Raw genomic sequence first — 7223 nt, forward strand, 5'->3', positions numbered from 1 at the left:
AATTACAAACAATGTATAAAGAACGTTTCAAAAACACTAAGCACTTCAAATATGTGCTTGCAGCACGTCTTTTAGCTTTCTGAAGCTTAAAATATAGTGTTTACTATAATTGAAAACAGATTTATGTGAATAAACAAAAATAATGACAAGAATGATCGAAAGAACTGTGTCTAAAGTGCTTTTTTGAGCTTCTCTGACGTTGAAAATGCATTAATTATTGTCACTCTCAATACAGTAACAAAAATGTTTAAAATAATTTATGTACACTATCAGCAAAGTGATCGGAGTGTTTAATTTAATTATTAACAAACTTTTAGGAATAAACAAAATTAATAAAAAACTAAAGAACTGTGCCTAAAGTTCCTCAATGAGTCTTTCTGAAGCTTAAAATGCATTGTTTAATTTAACTGTAAACAAAGCATTGGTAATGAACATAATTAAAGCATCCTTAAGTGTCATTAAAAACAGAGTATTAAGAATGTTTAAAAACACTCAACCCTTCAGGACTGTGCTTAAAGCACTTCTTTGAGCTTATCTGACGCTGAAAATGCATTGTTCAATGTCACTATCAACAAAGTATTAGAAATGTACAAAAACACTAAACACTTCAAATATGTGTCTTTCAGCTTGTCTGACGCTTTAAATATAGTGTTTAATTGAATTATTACCAGATTAATAGGAATGAACAAAAGAGACTGACTGACGATAACAAATGCATTGTTAAATTTCGCTTTCAACAACGTAAGAGAAATGTACAAAGTCATCAAGATACTATAGAAACGTGCTCAATACACTTCTTCGAGCTTGACTGCCGCTAAAATGGCATTGCTCGGTGTCAAGTCAAGTCAAGTCAACTTTATTCATGTAGCGCTTTTTACAATAGACATTGTCTCAAAGCAACTTTACAAAATCCAGGACCAACAGATACAAAAACCCCTGTTGAGCAAGCCGAGGGCGACTGTGGCAAGGAAAAACTCCCTGAAAATTACAGGAAGAAACCTTGAGAGGAACCAGACTCAGCAGGGCCCATCCTTCTTGGGTGGCCTGGAGGATACTTTAAGTAAATACACGATTTACACAAATCATACAAACACAGAATTAAATGATCTAAAAGTCATAACTGGTAATAAATAGATAAATAAACAATTAAATAATAATAGAGTTGTTATCCGCTCTAGTCTTCAATAAAGTCTGTAGTGATTTCTTGTCGTTGCAATTACTCCAGACCCGTCACATCTGACAGGAGCAGCATCGTTGTCCCGGCAGTCTCGACTTTAATCCTTAACCTCGGCGGGTAAACAGGTTTCCATCAGAATACCCTCGGGGTAAAACAACAGAGAATGTAGTTAATAATGTACAATGCTAGTTGACAAACAGTTTTACAGAGAGTTTTAGACTCCGGCAGCCCTAATTATTACAGCATAACTAAAAGGGAGAGCAAGCAGGTAACAAGGTCATGAAGGCTTTCACAGGACATCAGCGCCCATCTCCCCACCGTCATCAAACCTGAGTGATCGGACAAGAGAGGCAGAACGACAGCAACCCAACATCCCTGATCACCACAAGTTTCTATGACCAAGAACCCCCAAGCTCTGCGCCTTTGTCTATACTAATCAAAAGCCTGAGAAAATAAATATGTTTTCAGTCTAGACTTAAACATTGAGACTGTGTCCGAATCCCGAATAGAGGCAGGAAGATTATTCCAGAGTTGTGGAGCTTTGTAAGAAAACGCTCTTCCACCAGCCGTGATCTTTTTAATTCTAGGAACTATAAGTAACCCTGCATCTTGTGAACGAAGTGGACGCGCTGGGCTGTAGTGATTAATAAGTTCACTCAGATACTGTGGAGCCAGACCATGTAGCGCTTTATAAGTTAGTAAAAGTATTTTGTAATCAATGCGGAATTTAACTGGCAGCCAGTGTAGAGATGATAGAACAGGAGTAATATGGTCAAATTTTTTAGTTCTAGTTAGCACTCGAGCTGCTGCATTTTGAACTAATTGGAGTTTGTTTAAGGATCTACCAGAGCATCCAGTTAGAAGAGCATTACAATAATCTAACCGAGAAGTTATAAACGCATGGATCAGTTTTTCGGCGTCATTAACAGATAGTATATTTCTTATTTTAGAAATGTTACGCAAATGATAGAAAGCAACTCTAGTAATATTATTAACGTGTGTATCAAATGAGAGATCTGAATCTATTGTGACACCTACGTTTTTTACATCTGGGCTGGGAGTAAAAGAGAACGTGTTTAAGTTTAGCACCAGGTTAGACAACTTGTCTTTTGCAGCTTTAGAGCCAACAAGTAAAACCTCAGTTTTATCTGAATTAAGTAAAAGAAAATTACACGACATCCAGTTTTTTATGTCGTTTACACAATCTTCTATCTTACTGATTGTGTCAGTATCATTTGGTTTGGCTGATATATACAGATTACTATAATTGAAAACAGATTTATAGGAATAAACAAAAATAATGAGAATCGAAAGAACTGTGTCTAAAGTGCTTTTTTGAGCTTCTCTGACGTTGAAAATGCATAGTTTAATGTCACAATCAACAAAGTAATAGTCAGGTACAAAATCTCTAAAACACTACAGAAATGTTTAAAATGTGCTTCTTTGTTTACTTGTCTGACGCCTAAAATGCAATGTTAAATTTAAGTGTAAACAAAGTATTGAGAATGAACATAATTAAGTTCAGTGTATTAAGAGTATTAAGAATGTTTAAAAACCCTCAACACTTCAGGACTGTGCTAAAAGCACTTCTTTAAGCTTGTCAGACGCTGCAAATGCATTGTTTAATGTCACTATCAACAAAGTAATAGGAATGTACAAAATCAATTAGACGCTGCAGAAATGTGTTTAAAGCGATTCTTTGGGCTTTTCAAACGCTAAAAATGCATTGATTAATGTCACTCTCAATACAGTAACAAACGTGTTCAAAAAACTTTTTGTACACTATCAGCAAAGTGATCGGAGTGTTTAATTTAATTATTAACAAACTTTTAGGAATGAACAAAATTAAAAAAAACTAAAGAACTGTGCCTAAAGTACCTCTATGAGTCTTTCTGAAGCTGAAAATGCATTGTTTAATTTAACTGTAAACAAAGCATTGGTAATGAACATAATTAAAGCATCCTTAAGTGTCATTAAAAACAGAGTATTGAGAATGTTTAAAAACACTCAACCCTTCAGGACTGTGCTTAAAGCACTTCTTTGAGCTTATCTGACGCTGAAAATGCATTGTTCAATGTCACTATCAACAAAGAATTAGAAATGTACAAAAACACTAAACACTTCAAATATGTGTCTTTCAGCTTGTCTGACGCTTTAAATATAGTGTTTAATTGAATTATTACCAGAATAATAGGAATGAACAAAATTAATAACACACTAAAGAACTGTGCCTTAAGTGCTTCTGTGAGACTGACTGACGAAAACAATGCATTGTTAAATTTCGCTTTCAACAACGTAAGAGAAATGTACAAAGTCATCAAGGTACTATAGAAACGTGCTCAATACACTTCTTCGAGCTTGACTGCCGCTAAAATGGCATTTCTCGGTGTAATTACAAACCATGTATAAAAAACGTTTCAAAAACACTAAGCACTTCAAATATGTGCTTGCAAGCACGTCTTTTAGCTTTCTGACGCTTAAAACAAAGTGTTTACTATAATTGAAAACAGATTTATAGGAATAAACAAAAATAATTTTGTCAGCTTGTCAGACGCTGCAAATGCGTTGTTCAATGTCACTATGAACAAAGTAATAGGAATGTACAAAATCAATAAGACGCTGCAGAAATGTGTTTAAAGCGATTCTTTGGGCTTTTCAAACGCTAAAAATGCATTGATTAATGTCACTCTCAATACAGTAACAAAAATGTTCAAAAAACTTTTTGTACACTATCAGCAAAGTGATCGGAGTGTTTAATTTAATTATTAACAAACTTTTAGGAATAAACAAAATTAAAAAAAAACTAAAGAACTGTGCCTAAAGTACCTCTATGAGTCTTTCTGAAGCTTAAAACGCATTGTTTAATTTAACTGTAAACAAAGCATTGGTAATGAACATAATTAAAGCATCCTTAAGTGTCATTAAAAACAGAGTATTGAGAATGTTTAAAAACACTCAACCCTTCAGGACTGTGCTTAAAGCACTTCTTTGAGCTTATCTGACGCTGCAAATGGATTGTTCAATGTCACTATCAACAAAGTAATAGGAATGTACAAAATCAATAAGACGCTGCAGAAATGTGTTTAAAGCACTTCTTTGAGCTTATATGACGCTGAAAATGCATTGTACAAAGTCACTATCAACAAAGTATTAGAAATGTACAAAAACACTAAACACTTCAAATAAGTGTCTTTCAGCTTGTCTGACGCTTTAAATATAGTGCTTAATTGAATTATTAACAGATTAATAGGAATGAACAAAATACACTAAAGAACTGTGCCTTAAGTGCTTCTGTGAGACTGACAGACGATAACAATGCATTGTTAAATTTCGCTTTCAACAACGTAAGAGAAATGTACAAAGTCATCAAGATACTATAGAAACGTGCTCTATACACTTTTTCGAGCTTGACTGCCGCTAAAATGGCATTGCTCGGTGTATCTACAAACAATGTATAAAGAACGTTTCAAAAACACTAAGCACTTCAAATATGTGCTTGCAGAACGTCTTTTAGCTTTCTGACGCTTAAAATATAGTGTTTACTAAAATTGAAAACAGATTTATGTGAATAAACAAAAATAATGAGAATCGAAAGAACTGTGTCTTAAGTGCTTTTTTGAGCACTTTTGTGCCTACAGTTCCTCTATGAGCCTGTTTGAAGCTGAAAATAAAGTTAAAAATGCATAGTTTAATGTCACAATCAACAAAGTAATAGTCAGGTACAAAATCTCTAAAACACTACAGAAATGTTTAAAATGTGCTTGTCTGTTTACTTGTCTGACGCCTAAAATGCAATGTTAAATTTAACTGTAAAAAAAGCATTGTTAATGAACATAATTAAAGCATCGTTAAGTGTCATTAAAAACAGAGTATTAAGAATGTTTGAAAACACTCAACACTTCAGGACTGTGCTAAAAGCACTTTTTTAAGCTTGTCAGACGCTGCAAATGCATTGTTCAATGTCACTATCAACAAAGTAATAGGAATGTACAAAAAACTTATTAGACGCTGCAGAAATGTGTTTAGTAACAAACAATTCCTTTACACTAAAAAAAATAGTGTTTTTAGTTGCCATGGTGATGGTGGACGCTGGCGCATTTGGCTGCCGCTACCGTTACCGTATTTTACCGTATTTTACCGTATTTTATTGTATTTTTATCGTTTTTCGTTTTCATCTTTTTACACACCTTGTGGATCTATTTCTTTTATGTTACTTTTGATACTTTTATTTGTGCTTTTGATACTTTTTGTTCTTTCTACTGTACATCGCGTCTGCGGCCGGTGGTGAACGGTGGATGAGTTTTCCTGGGATCGGCACGATGTTGAACTATTCCGTTGACCAGCTGAGGAAGTTCAACAACTGCACTACTCCATCGTGTATTTCAGTCATCAAACAGCTTGGACTCCTTCGCCGGCCTCGTTATATTCACAGGGGCTCCCGGAGAAAGCTTGTTTATCTTCGAAACGGTAACGCTATTCCATCCTTCTGGTCAGCCGTGCGCACTGTCGCTCCGCAAACACGTCATCAGAGCGCTGCTGCCTTGCACACCAGTAGCGGTGTAGTCTCCATGACAACGCTGTCCACGGAGTGGGATGGGAAACGCGGAGTGGACTTAGCAAATCTCCGTTCTCTTCCTCGTTCCTCACAGCCAACTACACAACAATACCACTTGAAAATGGCATTGCTTAATGTTCGTTCACTCAACACAAAAAGTACTGTACTCAGTGAATTTATATCTGACAGTGAACTAGACTTTTTCTGTCTCACTGAAACTTGGCATAAACCCTTGGATTATTTTACGTTAAATCAGACCACGCCAATGGGATACTCGTATATTGATGAACCTCGTATGGAAGGGCGAGGTGGTGGTGTTGCTGCAGTCTATAGGGATGATATTAAAATAACCACTTTGTCTTTTCCTGCTGCTCTTTCTTTTGAACACCTGGCTTTCAAGTTGTCAGGGCCTACTCCTCTGGTCACTGCTGTAGTTTATCGTCCGCCAAAGCCAAACGCTTCCTTTCTCTCTGATTTTTCAGATTTTTTAACCCAGCTTAGTGCCCTCTCATCCTCTGTACTGCTTATGGGTGATTTTAACATCCATATTGATGACAACAACTGTAAATTTGCCAGGGAATTTTTGGAATTGTTACAGTGTTTTAATTTCACACAACATATACATTTTCCAACTCATAAAAAAGGTCATACTCTTGACCTTGTCTGCTCTACTGGTGTCCTAGTTCATCAGCCGTCCAGCCATGACCTTACTGTCTCTGATCATTTGACAATCATCATGGACATTGAGGTCACTAGGCCCATCACTAGAGCTAAACGTAAAATATCCTTCAGGAATCTTCAATATATCTCTCCCTCTGCTTTCTCAGATTCTCTTGTTAAAAAGATGTCTGTCTGTCCTGTACTGTCTAGTAATTCATCTGACCTTGTCGATTACTATAATGACATACTCGCCTCATGTCTTGATGAGCTGGCTCCTTTGAGAACCAAATTTGTTTCATTTAGTCATTCCGCACCATGGTACACAATTGAGCTTCACCAAATGAAATCCCGTAAACGCCAGCTTGAAAGACTTTATAAGAAAACCGGTCTAACAGTACATTATCAGATTTATTCTGATTATCTTCAACATTACAAAGACGCTCTTACGGCAGCCCGATCCACTTACTATTCCGAACTCATACATGCTGGATCAACAAATCCTAAGACTCTCTTTTCCACAATAAATAAACTTCTCAAACCAGTTGACAATACTACCAATTCCTTTACAGTTGACAAGTGTAACTCTTACCTCTCATTTTTTCAAACAAAAGTTGAGAATATCCACAATTTTCTGACAGTTTCCCCTGTCATCTCTGTTTCTCCGCCTATCTCATCTCAATTTATTACCCAGCCTCTGTCTCAGTTCTCACCTGTGTCTCTTTTGGACCTATCTGAGATCTTAACAGGGATGCGAAGCTCCACTTGTGTTTTGGATCCTGCTCCATCAAAACTTGTTAAGGGTTGTTTTCCAGTTATCTCATCACTTATCAC

At 36.0% G+C, this 7223-nt stretch overlaps 1 long non-coding RNA gene across 1 annotated transcript; it reads right to left on the reverse strand.

Moving 5' to 3' along the window:
* Positions 1-769: 769 nt before the first annotated feature.
* On the reverse strand, positions 770-5690 carry LOC134322697 (uncharacterized). Its single transcript, XR_010013969.1, has 2 exons — positions 5443-5690; positions 770-1319 (listed from the first exon to the last, which is right to left on the reverse strand). It is a non-coding gene; the product is annotated as an uncharacterized LOC134322697 (long non-coding RNA).
* Positions 5691-7223: the final 1533 nt, after the last annotated feature.

Source organism: Trichomycterus rosablanca, chromosome 1, assembly GCF_030014385.1.
Source record: "Trichomycterus rosablanca isolate fTriRos1 chromosome 1, fTriRos1.hap1, whole genome shotgun sequence".
Taxonomy (NCBI): domain Eukaryota; kingdom Metazoa; phylum Chordata; class Actinopteri; order Siluriformes; family Trichomycteridae; genus Trichomycterus; species Trichomycterus rosablanca.